Source organism: Numenius arquata, chromosome 12, assembly GCF_964106895.1.
Source record: "Numenius arquata chromosome 12, bNumArq3.hap1.1, whole genome shotgun sequence".
Lineage (NCBI taxonomy): Eukaryota > Metazoa > Chordata > Aves > Charadriiformes > Scolopacidae > Numenius > Numenius arquata.
This window is the reverse complement of record NC_133587.1, coordinates 10162780-10179804: the sequence shown is the minus strand read 5'-3', so window position 1 is coordinate 10179804 and position 17025 is coordinate 10162780. Positions and strand designations below refer to the sequence as shown.

General features: G+C 38.5%; 1 protein-coding gene across 1 annotated transcript in view; it reads left to right on the top strand.

Annotated features, from left to right (window-relative positions):
* Nucleotides 1-17025, top strand: part of NCOA3 (nuclear receptor coactivator 3) — a 79500-nt gene that overhangs the window by 9786 nt on the left and 52689 nt on the right. The window contains exon 2 of the mRNA XM_074157592.1: nt 8623-8664. The gene's annotated coding sequence lies outside the window, so the exon portion shown is untranslated. The remainder of the gene's footprint in view (nt 1-8622; nt 8665-17025) is intronic.

The window sequence follows — 17025 nt, the reverse complement described above, 5'->3', positions numbered from 1 at the left end:
GGTGGTAAGGGTCTTCATGGTTTCTAGGTTGAGGTTAAGGACTAAGAAAAGTAAAGATCTTTAATAGCAGGTGATACTTGTTTCTAAATGAACTTGCAGAGTAGATTGATGTACTTGGCAGCATTTATAGAATCAGTGCTTAATAATCTGTAGTGCCACTTAAGTTCTAGATTTCATTTCCACAAAATCAGAGTTAAACTTTTTTGTCTGAAGATTTTTTGTTTTTTTTTAATGGAGACAGAAACAAAAGGAGAGGAGAGGACAGTACAGGGCAAGCTTTGTGTACAGCTGTGTCTTATTTTATACCAAAAGTGCCTTTCATGTGTGGGTCTAGATAGTTTCCAAAGTTAACCTGTACAGCTAGGCCAAAATAAACAACTAGGTGCAAAGCTGAAGACAAATTATTGTACTCTGATAAAAGTATGTTTACTGTAGGAAGCTATTGCTAAATAGAAACATATTCTGTGTTTATATGAACACTTGTTCAAAAGGATTCTGTCAATTCCTATACACAGATTGATAGGACACGGGTCAATACAGAATATAGCCATCTTACCTGCAACTTCACAGAGGTGATGAAAGTGGGAAGAGTGGCACGTAAGTCATTGACAGCATCATCAATCTCAAACAATACTTTTTTGAGTTGAGGTGGCAGTGTTTCCAGACCTCCAAAAGCAACACAGCTGAACCCTTTTGATTGGTAATTGCACTATAACATGCAGTTGCCAAAATAACTGATGGTTTTTTGGGTTTAGGGCCCTATTGAAAGTGCTTAGTATTGTCTGGGAACTTTTTTTTCCCTGTTGTCTGTTTACCTTTAGGTTACAGTTATGGATGCAGGAGTTCCTCAGCCAGGTTTCAGGGCAGGTACTTAACTGACTAAATTAACTATGGACCAGACTCTTTAGCTTGGAGTGTCCAAAAGCCTGTTTTAAAGTGTGTCTTTACTTCTAACTGGAATTGACTCTTAGATGTCACGCAGATTCCACTGGTATGGATGTTCAACAAGTGTTTTCCTTTATGATAAGGGCAAACCCATGAAGTGAGTTGATGTTGTCAGAGGCAGAGCAGTCCTAACTCTTGTTTCTAATTAGAATGCACAAATGTTTTACCTATAAAAGAATCTCTTGAACATCAGTAAACTATGAAACTTATCTGATTGGCCTTTTCTGCTGGCTTGAGGTTAAAAAAAATTAGTAGTCTTGAAACTGCAGTTTAGTTTTCAAGTAAACTTTAATGTCTGGCTGCTAGCTTGTAATTAACTGTCTTAATCTGTTGATTAACCCTTTGTCTTTAAAAATAAATGGTTCTGCTGAACATTTCTGTTAACTAGCAGTCTTCAATTCTAGATGTTTCATTTTTATTGACATTTCAGTAATGATTCACCTTTTCCTTCCTCTTCCAGAGCTCACAAGAAATAGTAGCATGCTATGTAGAGAAAGAACCTTTGGGGCAACACTACTTGTTTAGTGCCAGGTTGGTTTGAAAGTTTATTCAAGGTGATGAGGTTGCACAGGTGAGACTGAGAATATTCTGGCATGCAGAAATAATCCATTGTGGTCCAATTGCATTAAATTTGATACAGCAGGGCTCCATAAAGTTTATTTGTATTAGAGAATCTGAGAAAAACCAACAAACTTTAAGAAAGTTATGTGCTATTGCAAGGTTTCTTCAGTAGTCTCATTTCCTGGACCAAGGACTGCTCTCTGGATTAACACACTGAATACCTTCAACTTTCAGTAGGGCATTATTTTATGGTATCTTATTTAACTGTTGCACTGAGTGGACTTTGATATCCTTAGTTATATTCATACAGGGTATCCAGTGTCTACCATAGCACAAGAGGTTTTTAAAATAATTCTTAAAAAAAAAAAAAAAATTAAAAAATCTAGTAACTTCCTCCTTAAATATTGAGACGCTAATACAGGATAGATATACTTATTATGGATCTGTTGCACCAGATTGGTGGTGTCAGCTGAGGATGTACCACATTTGTGGTGGTGTTACTATGGCAACTGCCTTCTAAGAGCTGTCTCAAGGTCACTCATCAGTTGTAGCCTGGAGTGCTTGCTGCTTAAGCAAAATATCTACACCAAACAATTCAGGAAATGATCATTCTGCTTTGAGAAAACAACAATAGGGACACAAAGCAGTATTTTATTTTTGGGTTGAGGGAAAGGACATTCTCTTTTTTCTGTATATTTATCTGTCAGATATTTGAAGACTCTTAGAATCATTGAGGGGTGGATTTTAGTTGAAATGTAAATCATAAGTAATCTAGTATCAATGACGTGAGAAATGTCTTATTTAAAAGCAAAATAAAACAAAAAATTTAATCTGAAGAACTTGAACAGAAATTGGTGACCAAGCCTGAAGTTTATGGTGCAAAAATGACTGCCTGCACCAGTGAAAATTTAGACAAGATGGTGAAAACTTGCACTGAGTTGAGAATTCAGAGCTGCTTATACTTAAAGGCTTCTTTTATGAGAGATCCAGATGCATTCTCGCATCTAAATCCTAGTGGATGTGGTTAGAGAATGTCAAATACACTTAGCAGCATTTTCAGTCTAATGCACAGTGATTCAGAGATAAGACTAGAGAAGGGGTTGTTCAGGTAGTTGATCTTATGTCTGAGGTTACAAGAGACTCTGTTATCCTAAATGCATAAAATGGAATCCACTAGACTAAAACTTAATTGGAATGACAAAGTGGTGTTCTCTTGGTTTGGTTGGTTACCTGACTAGTAAAAAGCTACCATGTTTTATGTGGCTTTTTGTTCGGTTGGTTAGTTTTCTTTTTTGATTTAAACTTAGTTTTCCTCTTCCCTCGTGCATCATTTCACGGCCTAAAATAGTAGTGTGATAGCAACAGAAGCAGCCATTAGATTCAGCAGTTGATGTTATGTCTGACTATATTTCAAACCTCTTTCACAAAATGATAAGCTATTGTTTTGGGAACTTAATGTATTCAGGTGGCAATTTAATCCCTCCTTTGGCTCTTTAGGCTGAACAGACCAAGTTCTTCTAGCTTCCTCTCAAAAACATGTATTAGCTGGTCTCCCCCACACACCTGTTATTTTTTAACTTCTGATTAGTTTGTGGGTTAGGGGAATATTGTTATTTCCCAGCTGCATGATTTCTATATCTTGTACTGAGAAATACTTTACAGAGCTGTCCCACAATCATTTCTGTTAACATCTTTGGAGCTGTGGGACAGGAGTCACTTCCTATAGCATTATCTAGATTTGGTGCCACTCTCTGGAACTGGATTTGGAGACGTCTGTCTTTAAATAAACATAACCAAGACTTGTATTGTCTTCAAAACCTTTAAGAATTGGGATTGGTTGGAATTTTTATAGAAGTAGGTTCAATAGTAGTTGTCCATAGAACCCAAGGAGCTCCATCCTTGGAGTACTACTAGTACTACACAGAAATGACAGATGAGCTGGTACTTCTATTTCTAGATTAACAGGATATATATTTAAGAAGGGAATGAAAATGTAAGAGCTAAGGATATCAGGTTAGTAATCCAGTCTCCTTCCACCCTCAGTGGAGCAAGCCTAGACTGTAGTAAGAGGGTAGAAAAAAGTTGTACAAACTGTTGGTAAAAGGAGGATAAGAAAAATCTCTAGCTTATGAAGGTTGGTCTTTAAGAGGCATTCATGTTAAGTGTCTGTATCGTTTTCTCCAAAGTAAACAGTCAGTTCAAATTTTAACACAGATTATAGCATGAAAATACTAGTGTATCCGTTCCTTTACTGTGAGGCCATAGCAAGAGAACAAATTTCACCTGTGCCACAGAACAGAGGTTTCCAGCGTGTGATACACAAGTTATATCCACATGACATGAGGTAGTGGCATATACAAACACTTCCTTGTCTACAAAATAAAGTGTCTTACACAGGCAACTGAGAAACTGCACATGGGGAAGTATTTACTAAGAGATAATTTCAGCCACAGGGCTGGTATCTGCATCACTAGTTACTAGGGACATGTTTGCAGTCTGAGGTACAGGCTTACCACCCCAAAGCTGCTCCCCTTGCTGTACCACCGCAGGATGACTATCTTGTTGCACTGGTCTGTGAGCCTGCACTCAGCGCCGTGGTAAATTTATCCAGACTATTGACTAAATTCTTGCTGAATTCAACATCTTGGCTACACTGCTGGTAAAAGGTAACTGCAAAGCTACCTAAGGCATATTCACGAAAATTTCATTAAAAGAAACCGTTGTAGAGCAGATACCATTATCTGCTTAAGAGAAAAATCAGGTTTGTATTTCACTTTATGCACACTCAAGAGGGTTTTCCAAAACTGAACAGGCTAGACTTGTGGGTCAGCTTTACACCTGTGGTTTTTTATGGTATTTTACAGTATTTTATTCCTATTTAAGAACTGTCTGAGAGTTCATGAGAGAAACAGTCTGCTCTTCCACAGCTGTTACAGATTTCTGGAGGATGCAGCTAGTTGATTTTTTTTTTTTAACAAAAGCAGGTGAGCTAAGAACCTCGACAGTGGCAATGTTTTATTCCAAGTATATGTACTGACTATAGACAAAATAGGCTAAAGTTTAGCTACACTAATTGCCTCAGCCAATTTAATTTTTTTTTCTTTGCAGTAGCAAGGCTGTTTCAACTTTCTAATGTAATATGTTGAACAAAAGGTTGGATACTTTCCTATAGTCATACTCACTCCCCTGAAAGTTTCTTCTATTGCGGGGCATTGCTATTTAGCAATTCCAATCCAGTCTAGACTTGTTTTTTCTGGAATAATAATGAAAAAACTTGCAGATCTTCCAGGCTTTTCTTCCTCCCCAAATAAAGTTAGCAAGGCACTTCACCACAGATTGATTCATTTAGGAAAGATTTTAATGTACTGTTATGTTAGAAACAACAAAAAAACCCACCCTGCCAACAAAAAAACCTGTGCATGAAATGGAATGTTTCTCTCCTAGAGTTACACTGGCTCCATAGCATCAACAGTGGAAAAAAAATAAGCAACTAACAGCCCTGGAGAGACTTTAGCTACATCAGTTGAAGCTAGGATATGGCTAGGGTATTGGTTAGTCTAAAATAAAAACAAAACCCCACCCACAGAACACCACAAAAGAATACAGCTGAAAAGTGGCTTGTTCTAACTTGCCTAGTATATTAAGGTAGCATTTTTAGCATATTCATGCTAAATTAAAGGCCTTGCCTCTAAACTGGGGATTTCAGAAACTGCTTTGACTTTTCTCTATGTAATACTTGCATAGGAAGTCCTTGTGCATTTCAGTATTACTTTCAAGAACCCGAGAGGGCATGGAGCACAATTAAGCAATTGCTTAAGTTCTAAATATGAGATTGGCCACCATCAGTTAGTTTATAGCCGGTATTTCATAGCTGGAGGAATTTGCATTAAGATTTGTTACATAAAACAATACTGTAAACATGTTTTGCAGAACAGATGAAGCAGCTTTATTAATTCATAATTCTTATGAGAGGATATACCAAGAAGACTCAGCCAAAACAGCTAGTTCTGCAGAAAAATTGAACTACTGGCACTTCTTTTGAAGCAAGTCTGCAACAAGCCTAAGGTGTAAAACTCTTTACCCACATTTCTAATCAACTTAAATTTCTTCACTGGAAGTATTTTAGCCATTCTTTCCTCATTCTAAGTGCAAGAAGAATTTCTTGACAAAGTCTGCTGGAATATTATCCAGTACGACATTATCTTGAATCTGCTTCGCTCCATGCACTCAACGCTTGTAGTCCTAGATCGTATCTCTGTTTGTCAAAAAGCTAGAGAAACAGAAGGACAAATCACAGATCAAGAGTCAGATAAAACGAAGAATACTTAAGTGCTTTGGCAATTTCAGATAAGCAGAAAATACAGCTTCTAGAATTAAGATGTTTTCGTTGTTTTTCATTTGGGATAATTTGTTTATCTTGGTTTTGCTGCCATATATCCAGATGTGACTAAACTGTCTCCAGGCAAAAGTTTACCGCAACACTTTTCTATTTCTCTGGCTACAAAGATATTACTGTCATCTTGGAAACGTTAACTTCTGTATTAGTTAAAATTTACCACGACAGAGCCGAAGTTACTGATGTCAGAATTGGCAGAAATTAATTTAATCCTCTCAGAGAAAGTAAGTTATTGCTTACGTGCAGTAAAATAACATGGAGATGGCCACTAATTCACTGTTTTGCTAGCGGTCATCTGAAAGATTTTAATATCTGCCATATGCATATAAATGTGTCATGGTCTCTGCTAGTGCTAACACTATCTCTGGGAAAAACAGGTAGTTCTTAGGCTCTAGAGTTGGTAAAAGAGTTCTGGTCTCCAAGGAAGGCTATCTATCATCTGATGGGGGTGCTCACACATACACAAGTGCTCAAAACAAGTTTGTTATCTCTTAAAGCCAGGCAGATGCTCCTGCCTCTTCCCTATTTGTTAGCATCCTTGAAATGCAGAAGCATTGGGCTTGTTTTCAAAGGCGTTGTCTTTCTTTCAGTTCACTATTATGTAAACTCTCTGCTTTTTCCTAGTAAGTCAATCATGAGATTGTAGGTTGGTTTGATCTTGTGAAATGTTTTAAAAGGTACCTTCAGTAGGTCTTACTCCAGTGTCCTAAATTTCACTGGTGAAAAGGTGTGCGAAAGGAATTGTTCCATTAGTATCAAACTATATGGATGTGAAGACTAGGTTTCTCTGAACTAGAGCAAAGGGGGAATCCAAAATTTGGGGGTTTGTTTGGTGGGTTTTCTTTTTAATTTTGGGATTAAGCTTATGCTTATGAAGCACACAAAAGTTATGAAAACAATAATAGCAAGCAATTAACCGCTACTTTCTATAGCAACCTTTAAGCCTTGATTTAGTATACTCTGACAATGGGATATTACATTAATTGGCCTGGTCTCAGTAACTTTAGCTGAATTATTTGTTGGGCCACATATTTATTTTTTAAAATACATAAATTTCTATATCAAACTAACTTCCTAGCTGCTCCTAATCCTGTCTCAAGTATAAAGCTACTGCTAATGAGAGGGGACTTGGCTAAAGTTAAAAATAGAGCACATTGAACTTGACGTGAACCTTAATATCTTTTCCAGCTTTTACAAGGATTGTATTGTGAATTGTGTATTGTTTAGTTGGTTTCTCACTGATTAAAAGTATTGAAATAAACCGTGCATTGTGAAATAAAGCTGTTGTCAATGCTTGTTTACATTTTGGATATCTTATCTAAATGTTACTTTACAAACTTGATGCAAAGTTCAAGCTTGGAGATGGGCTTTCGAAGTCTTAAAAAGACTTTTTTTTTTTTTTTCCTAAAGGCAAAATATATTGCTGAAGACATAAGACAATTGAAATTAGTTAATTGTCAAAGCCTAAAACAAACTTGTTTTGTTTACTTGGTCTTTGGATAAAGCCAGTGTGGCAGATCAGATATTTCACTATATGGAGTTTGTTACTACAGCCTTACAGAAGTTTCCAGTGTTCTTTGAGCTTTGGTTTTACAGTTATTTCTTTATTCTGCTTATTGTAAATTCATTTATTGACGCATCTGATAAGTTTGCTAATTACTTTATAGGCATAAGACTGATCTTGACTAAAACAGTTCTGCAAAGTTTATTGCATGAAGATTTGGTGAACTTAAGGAAAACACCTCTCTAATACTACTTCTTCTGGGAATCTATTCTAATATTGGCTTGCTTAGTTCTGATGTTTTATTCTTGTCCTCTAAGAATGTAGGCTTGGTAACTACCTGTAATAATTGCAGTCACTGTCAGGGTAGTCACCAAAGAAGAAACAATTTAAGGGATATAGGGGAACTTTATCTTCTAGGTGAGTGGCTGTGTGTGTTCCTAGCATTTGATTTAGGAGACCTGTCCTTATTCCGAGTGATGCTTTTGTCTTTATGCCTAGTGATGTACTTAAGGGAGAAGCAGGGCTGCTATAACCAATAGATTTTTGCCCAATTTTCTTCCACTCGGTAATTAAAAAAAAAAAACAACCCTGAATTAATTACTCTGTCAAAATGACAGACCAGTGCTAAGAGTATTAAAAAAGTTGAGTGTTGTGAGTAGTCAGTGAAGAAAAATGAATATAAAATTGAAAATACTGTATCATTTATACAGTCATGTTATGCCTTGCGCTTGAATATAAGTAATTCTGGTCTGTGCTGTATCAGAGTATAATGGACTTTCTCTGTATTTTTTTTAAGATCAAAGCTTAAATTTTTTCATGAGAAACAGAATTTACCAGCACTTCTTGGCCATCTTTTTTTCGCTTGAGAGTACAAGGCAGATCTATACAAAATAACCACAAGTGTCACGGAAAATCAACAGGAAGAAAGTGTTTTCCTCTTCAGTCATTTCATTTATTCTCCTCTTTATTATCAGATGGCAGAGTTAAAAATAAAAAACGGATACTTTTACATAGTGTAGAGCTTAGCTACAGAACAGAGTGCCCCAGAGTATTTTAGCTGCATTAATTTTCATGGGTACAAGGAGAAACTTACATAGAAGAGAAATCCAGCTGCTGGGAAACTCACTCCTTTTGAACCAGGAAATTCCTGAGCCATAGATTGTGAAGTTTGAGAGTATGCTGAAACACATTCATATGCTTACCTTTTTCTTTCTAGGCATTTCTACTGGCTTCTGTTGGAGAGAGAACACTGTGCTAGGTAAGTCGTCTTTTTGAAGACTTAATTGTCCCAGACTACTTTATGAGAATTGATCCAGAGAAAACATTGGTATTTAGGATCTTAGGAAAAGGGAGAAAATAATGTTAATACTCTTAGAAAAGTAAAGGTATTTTCTTATGTTCTATATTAATATTGTATATCATTTGCTTTCTTCCACCTTTCTTAAACTTCAGAAAATGCATGGTGTTACCTGGCCTCAGTATGTATGATAGTAACATTTTTCTGTGTATGTACTTGTCTTTAGTTTTTAATTCTCTGTATCACTGATATTAGAGTTTTCTTCTTTCTCAAGTAACCAATGATGTGAATACTTTGCTCAGAGTAGTTCTTCTGAAACAATGGTGATGAAATCGGTTTTCTTAGCCATGTGTTTCTTAGCTAAAGCTGTTCTGTGGCCAGACTGGATATGATGCTAATCACTGGTGGGGTTTGGTTTTGTTTGGTTGGTTTTTTGTTATAACTTATGGTATAGCCAGTTTAGCCTCCAATACTCAAATAGATTAACATGTCAAGTTCTGTACCTGTTGCTGGAGAGTAGTGAAACTTGTAACTTGTCTGGGCATTCCGTTCAGGGGGATTTTAGTGTCAGGAAAGGAAGTACCTCCTTCAGAATAATCTCTTGTGATAAGATCAACCTCCTTACAGGTGCCCTGAAATAAAATTCAAGTGAGCTGGCTTGATTGGAATAAGGTAAGGTTAAAGTAAAATGAAGAAAATGAAAGGAGACAGTGGAAGTAAAACCTTTGGAGAATAATCTCTTCTAAGCACAGAATAGATGGTGGTTTGTTTCAGATTGCTTAGGAACTGTAGCATTTTAATGAACACAGCTATAATTTGCAGATAGATAATACACTGATATAAATAATATGTAGTGGAGAAGAAGGGGTAAATAACTTTCGCTTTTGACTGGATGGAGACACTTGTCTAAGCATATTGTCTGTCATAAATCTACTTGCAATGAAAGAAAACCTAAATCACAGCATTTTCACTCTGTAAGACAGAATTCATGACATCAGACTTAGGTTTTGTATGCTCTTTTTTGTGTTCCCTCCATGGTATGCTGTGTTTATCCTGTTATTGTATGTTTGCTGTTATTTATAGCCTTCATCTATACGACAATCTAACAAAGCTTCCTACTGGTGAAAGCTCAAGTGTAGGTAAGGTTTTGTAGCTTTCTGAACTTTTAATGAACTACTAGACACACTGAAAATGCTTAGCTGGCTTCTTTTAAAAGAGAATATTAAAGCTATGCCATGCCTAGGAACAATGTTAGTAACTTTTCTCCTAATAATTTTGACAGGGCCCAAGAATATAACAATCTGACTGCAATGTACCTAAATATAACTTCTCTTTCTTTTAAGAGTGCTATTTAAGTGTGATGTACTGCAGTAGAAGGTCACCTAACTGCACAAATGCAGGGTGGTGTTTACTGGCAAGAAAACACATTGACTCAACTGCACTGTATAGCTGATACACTCCAGTTGTATGAAATAAATGCATGACTGGTGCTAATCAGTTAGTTACCATGTTTGATATGTGTACCGGATGCTAATATAAAAGCCTCCCAGTGCAGAGTGTAGCTGAATACTAACCTTAAAACTTAGCATCCAGTTAAACTTTGAATTCAACTGCAAAGTGACCTGAAAGTCGTTTTGAAAGGTAAAGAGAAAATGAGTTGTATAAATCATGGTGGATGCATCTTGAATGTCTCATTGGCAGGCAAATGCTCGAACAATGGTTCACTAGCTGAGGGTTTTAGTGAACGAAAGATACAATTCGGTAGGTCTACTTGTATGGGAACTAAAGATGTAATGCACTTAAGAAAAAGTAATAACGAAAAAAATTCCACAGCTCTATCCTGGCATTTCCTCCAGTGCACTACATAAAAATACATAAAATTGCTTCCTAATGTTGTGAAACTACACAACTACTTAGCCATTTATCTACAAACAAGGAAGCAACTGGATCTGAAAGAAAACATTACAAATGCTTTTGGCACTTGAACGGGAAGGATGTGATCCCTTCTTCTGTTTTTGGCAGTCACCGACCTCTTTTACTAACTTCCAGAATGGCTGAAAATCTTCCTAAAATTACTTGGAATTTCTGTTCTAATGATGGTAGTGTCATTATGGAGAATTCTGCGGATAAACATCAGTGCCTGAGAAGTGCCATTTGTCTAAAAAATCTTCCATGAGCAAAACTGATTCTCTGCCTGCTGCTTGAATCTTAGGGAGCTTAGTGTGAGACTTTTTGAAAAATGTCTTTTTCATGAAAGCAAAGGTGTATTGCTTCTTTAATAAAACATTAGAAAAACTAGAAGCATAAGGGTTTTATGCAATGGAAATTCTTTATAAAGAATAGAAAAGTTTGGAAAAAAAAATCCACAAGGCATTGAGAGCCTTATTCAAAAACGTGCTGCTTTTTCTCATAAATGGGGAAAAAATAATCCTTGATGGTAGGAATTAATGTTGTGGTCAGTTTGTGTCCAGTGAAGATGGGAGTATTAATGGATGTATGCAAAATGTAAAGAGTACAAGAGATTGATGAAACATACTGCTTAAATCAGTACCAAAAAGAATGTGGTAATACATCTTAAAATTAAGGCAAAGTAGGATCAATTGTAAAGTACTCTCTTGTCTTAGTAGCCCATTGCTATAATGGTACCAGCCTATCATTAGGCTGCAGTACATAATTCTCTAATGGGAATGTTTTACTGAAAATCATAGAAATCACGGAATCATGAAGGTCTCTTAGGACAGAGATTCCATGGACTGTCTGGAACTGGTTCCTGTGTTCAACTGCTGCTTGAAAACTGAAATGTAACTTGTTGCAGGTACTAAAGCTTGGCTCTTGCCCTCTTGTTGTTGACCTCAGAGGAGATATTGTGTGACTCTCCAGTCTTTAATATCTCTCTAGGTACTAGTTTTCTGTTTTGTATAGCATTGAACAAAGACACCAACCTCTGGGGCTTTCCTCCTCCATTTTAGCTTTATTTTTAAATAATTCACCCTGAAATCTAAGATTTGATTTAGTGACCAGTGACATGCAAAATAACATTACAGCTTTCAGTTTTGTGTGGTAAATTTTAGCAGGTGCTCTGTTATAACCATTTGTACAGAGTGGATGGACAATATGTGAAATATAACAAGATAACCTGACTGTACTGTGGAGAGACAAATTAACCTCATTTGGGAGTAATGCTATTCTGCCTTAGCAGTTTAGCTGAAGGTGCTGTATTAAGCTCTGGTCCCTATGAATACCATAGTCAGGTATATGGAAAAAAAAACCCAGAGGAAAAGGGGATTTTTAATGAAATGCTCAAATTTATTGGCGTACCATAGATAGACAATTGTCACTACAAATTTTGAATGGTAAGTGTTTGTGTTGAACTAAATGAATACCTCTTGCAGCCATACTAAGTGTACCTGTGCACACTCAAACTTAATCAGATTTTAATTACAGCATTGAGCTAGGAACATTTCCATATTTCAAGGTCAAATTGTGTTTTAGAAATGTCACCTTTGCATTAAGTAGCTGTACTTATTCCTTACAATGAGCTACATTATATATAAGTATTGATACTATGCATGGAAAACTTAAACTATTTTGATTTTGTTTCTTCAGTAATTTTGGTTTTAGTCTCTGATCTTGTACCTCAAATTTGAGAGTCTAGTTATGCCAAAAACACAGGAAACTTCATTAACAGGCCTCTTATTATTAGATCAGAGGATAACAAGATCTAATTTTAAAAGCAAGGGGGATGTGTGTTTTTCAATAAATTAAAAAAAAAAAATCTGTTTTCATAGCCTGATGAAAAGAGACACCAAATAGAATGCTCAAAAGCTCTCTAACATACCAGGCATTTAACTCCCATTGAAGCCAGTTTGTGTGAGTCTGTGCATATATAATACAGAACTCCCTAATGGGTAGCTGCCTTCCCCCCTGCCCTCCCCACATAGAACTCAAAACACTTTGTCAGAATATGAATCTACATTTTAAAAATTGTAATGTATGCAGAACTTTGATTAAAATTTGTTGGTTTACAGTGTAAAATAATGTCTTTTCTGACCTTAATTCTATAGCTTAGTTCTTGTGCAAATGTCTGTAAGTACTGCATCTGCTGACCGGCAAAATGTGCTCAAGGCAAATCAACATGATTTGCAGAACTAAATCTAGCCAGGGACATAAAAAACAATAAGAAAAACTTCTACAGATATGTCAGGGACAAAGGCAAGACTAGGGAAGTTGTGGGCCCTCTCCGGAAGGAAACGGGAGACCTGGCCTCCCAGGATATGGACAAGGCTGAGCTACTGAACAACTTTTTTGCCTCAGTCTTCACCGGCAAGGGCTCTAACCACACTGCCCAAGTCACGGAAGGCAAAAACAAGGGCTCTGCGAATGAAGAACTGCCCACAGTAGGAGAAAATCAGGTTCGAGACCTATTAAGGAACCTGAAGGTGCATAAGTCCATGGGACCTGACAAAATCCGCCCACGGGTCCTGAGGGAGCTGGCGGACGAAGTTGCTAAGCCGCTTTCCATCATATTTGAGAAATCATGGCAATCTGGCAAAGTTCCCGCTGGACTGGAAAAAGGGGAACATAACCCAAATATTCAAAAGAGGAAAAAAGGGAGACCCAGGGAACTATAGGCCAGTCAGCCTCACCTCTGTGCCTGGCAAGATCATGGAACAGATCCTCCTGGAATCTCTGCTAAGGCATGTGGAAAATAAAGAGGTGATTGGAGACAGCCAGCATAGCTTCACCAAGGGCAAATCATGCCTGACAAATTTGGTGGCCTTTTACAATACTGCCACAGGCTTGGTGGACAAGGGCAGAGCAACAGATGTCATCTACCTGGACTTATGCAAAGCATTTGACACTGTCCCGCACAACATCCTGGTCTCAAAATTGGAAAGTCATGGGTTCGATGGATGGACCACTTGGTGGATAAGGAACTGGCTGAATGGCCACACTTAAAGGGTTGTGGTCAGTGGTTCAATGTGCAATTGGCGGCCAGTGATGAGTGGAGTTCCTCAGGGGTCGGTACTGGGACCAGTGCTGTTCAACATCTTTGTTGGAGACATGGACAGTGGGATAGCGTGCACCCTCAGCAAGTTTGCCGACGACACCAAGCTTGGTGGCGCGGTCAACATGCTGGAGGGAAGGGATGCCATCCAGAGGGACCTGGACAGGCTTGAGAGATGGGCTCGTGCAAATCGCATGAAGTTCAGCCAGGCCAAGTGCAGGGTCCTGCACCTGGGACGTGGCAATCCGAGGCACAAATACAAGTTGGGTGGAGAATGGCTGGAGAGCAGCCCTGAGGAGAAGGACTTTGGGGTGTTGGTGGATGAGAAGCTCAACATGAGCCGGCAGCGCGCACTGGCAGCCCAGAAAGCCAACCGGATCCTGGGCTGCATCAAGAGAAGTGTGGCCAGCAGGTCGCGGGAGGTGATTCTACCCTTCTACTCTGCGCTCGTGAGACCCCACCCGGAATACAGTGTCCAGCTTTGGAGTCCTCAACACAGGAAGGACATGGACCTGTTGGAACGGGTCCAGCGGAGGGCCATGAAGATGATCAGAGGGATGGAGCACCTCCCCTATGAAGACGGGCTGAGAGAGCTGGGGTTGTTCAGCCTGGAGAAGAGAAGGCTCCGGGGAGACCTCATAGCAGCCTTCCAGTATCTGAAGGGAGCCTACAGGAGAGCCGGAGAGGGACTCTTTGTCAGGAGATGTAGTGACAGGACAAGGGGTGATGGTTTTAAATTGGAAGAGGGGAGATTTAGACTAGATATTAGGAGGAAATCCTTTAGTGTAAGGGTAGCGAAGCACTGGAACAGGTTGCCCAGGGAAGTTGTGGATGCCCCATCCCTGGAAGTGTTTAAGGCCAGGCTGGATGGGGCTTTGAGCAACCTGCTCTAGTGGGAGGTGTCCCTGTGCAGGGCAGGGGGGTTGGAACTCGATGATCTTTAAGGTCCCTTCCAACTCTAACAATTCTATGATTTATGGACTGTATTTCTTTCCCACTCATGTGCCTCTCCTTATTGATGGGTGTAGATATTTCTAACAGGTAAATCAGTGATTTAAAAGCCAGATTAAAGTCTACTCTAAATGAATATTCTTAATCAAAAGTTGCAATCTGCCATAATCAAGCCAGTGCATATCGGTGTTGTTTACTCTTCACAGGAAACTCCCCTGTGTCCTAATTTGAATGTCACTGAAACTCCCTGTGTGCCCCTGTTGGTCAAAGGCCAAATTAGGATACAGGTACTTGGGAGACTTCAGCTCTCCATTTATGAGACCATTATCTCTTGCTATATAGTAAAGCGAATGTGGCTGCTGAAATAGTAATGTACCTTGGAGATGATACAACAGATGTAAATAAGCCTATAGTGGTCTTTTCTGTGAACTGATGGGTGCCAGTCCCACGGAGAGTCTAAAAAGCAGTTACACAGCAATGTGCTTAATGAAGTATGCACAATAAGGGTTAAAGGAAGAAGCATTGAGAGTTGGAGTTCACAATACTATTTTAAGGTGTTTTTTTTTTTTTTAATGACCTCACAACCTTAGTATTTTCAGTGTAACTTTTTGTATGCCAAACCGTATGGAAAAAGTGGTGTAATTCGCCATAAGGAAATTTCTGCTCTGTTTGCCAGCAAGGTTGTCATCTGGAATCCCACAGAGGAGATCGGCAGTACTTTGGTCACTGGACGGAATGTGCTTTCTACATGGGCTAGCCACTAGAGGGGCAGGAGTACAGGCTTTAGCGTTACTGGCCGAGACCCCCATCTGCACTTTTCAACTGGGATCTTGAATTAGGAGGAAGAGTGGCCTTTGCTAAGCCCTTGATTCTGCTGGTGCTTCATGTTTGGTGGATGCTGTGGATGGGTGGGGCAGAATAACCTAGAAAAATGTCCCTGTTCACGGCTACTGTGCTGCCAGGCTCTTTAACTGCTTCGGGGCTGGCAGCTTTAGAGAGAAGCTGCTCTTGGTCTTTATAATACAGTGATAAATCATGTTCTGTCCTGTCAGCACGGAGGAGCTGTGCAGCAACAAAGCTTACCTGGTTAGATGAAATACTTGAGTATCTTGGCAAGTGTTTTAAAAGAAAACTAAGCATGTTCAAAGACTTTAAAGGCACTTAATATCTATACAGATATCTTCATTGGAGCAGCAAGATGAAGTTTAGCTTGTTCAGATATTCGATCAGTTTCTCTTCTAAAGCTTTAACTTCTCTGACTGAATAAAATGTTGTATTTTATTCAACTGAAGTCTCCACTCTGTTTTTAAATGCCTGAACCGATTTTATGCAAGCCTTCCACAAAAAGTAGTTCTGAGGGGTGTGTGAGAGACAGTCATTAAAGAATTGGAACAGGCTTGTGTGATGGAAAATGTTAGGCACCCTTAACCACGGATGTAGCTGTGCCTGCATAGGTAATGATATGCTTTAGTGTATTTTGCTATTTCAGGCAAAGATGCCCACCCGAAACCAGCAATGTTCTGTTCTTTTTAGTGCAGCAATTTGTCAAAATTAACTTTTTCAGTAGATCCTCCTAATTTTAACCTAGTATGAAACTTCACTTGCAATGTTGGGTGTATCAACGCTGTTGTAAAGATGAAGTATATTAAATCAAGTGTGTGTGTGCTCTTAAATAAAGTCACTGGGGCCCCTTTCTTAGGCTAACAGATGCCTGTGTGGAAGTGGCTGTTGGTGTATGTGGTTTTAAATGTTTTTCAGCAACCAGCGCCATTCCCTCATCCTGCCCCCCACCCCCCTCCCATACTCCAAGTTGTAGAACCTTTATTTGTGCACGCAAAAAGCAAAAAATAATACTCTCTTGTTTGGTATGGGTCTTATTTTCCTGACCTGTAAGCTTTAACTGTGTCTGGGAATGGAAGAAACTGCATCTGTTTTGGCTTCATGCATAGTACAAATATGGCAGGTTTTTAAAATAACTTTTAAAATATCTTTGAAATTAGAGGTGAACACAGCAAATTTCTAATTGGTTCTGGAAACAATAGGTATAGTCTAAAGAAACTGGAAAAATGCATGCTGCAGACTTCTGGAAAGAGCTTGCATGTTTTCCTGAAATATGTTTTTCCTAAATGGCTTCAGAATAGGACACAGTGTAGATTGGGTGGAGCCTCACAGTCTCAGTAGGAATGAGACATGCTGTTAATTCAAGGGCAGTCTCTTATTAGCTTCATGAGCTGCATAATAAAATATACGTAGTAAAAAAACCCGAACAAGTACATTTTCAAGGGAATTGCATTAAGTTTAGTAAAGGGTCCTCAGAATTACTCATTTTTTGCAGACATGCTGGTACATCATTGTGAATTGGT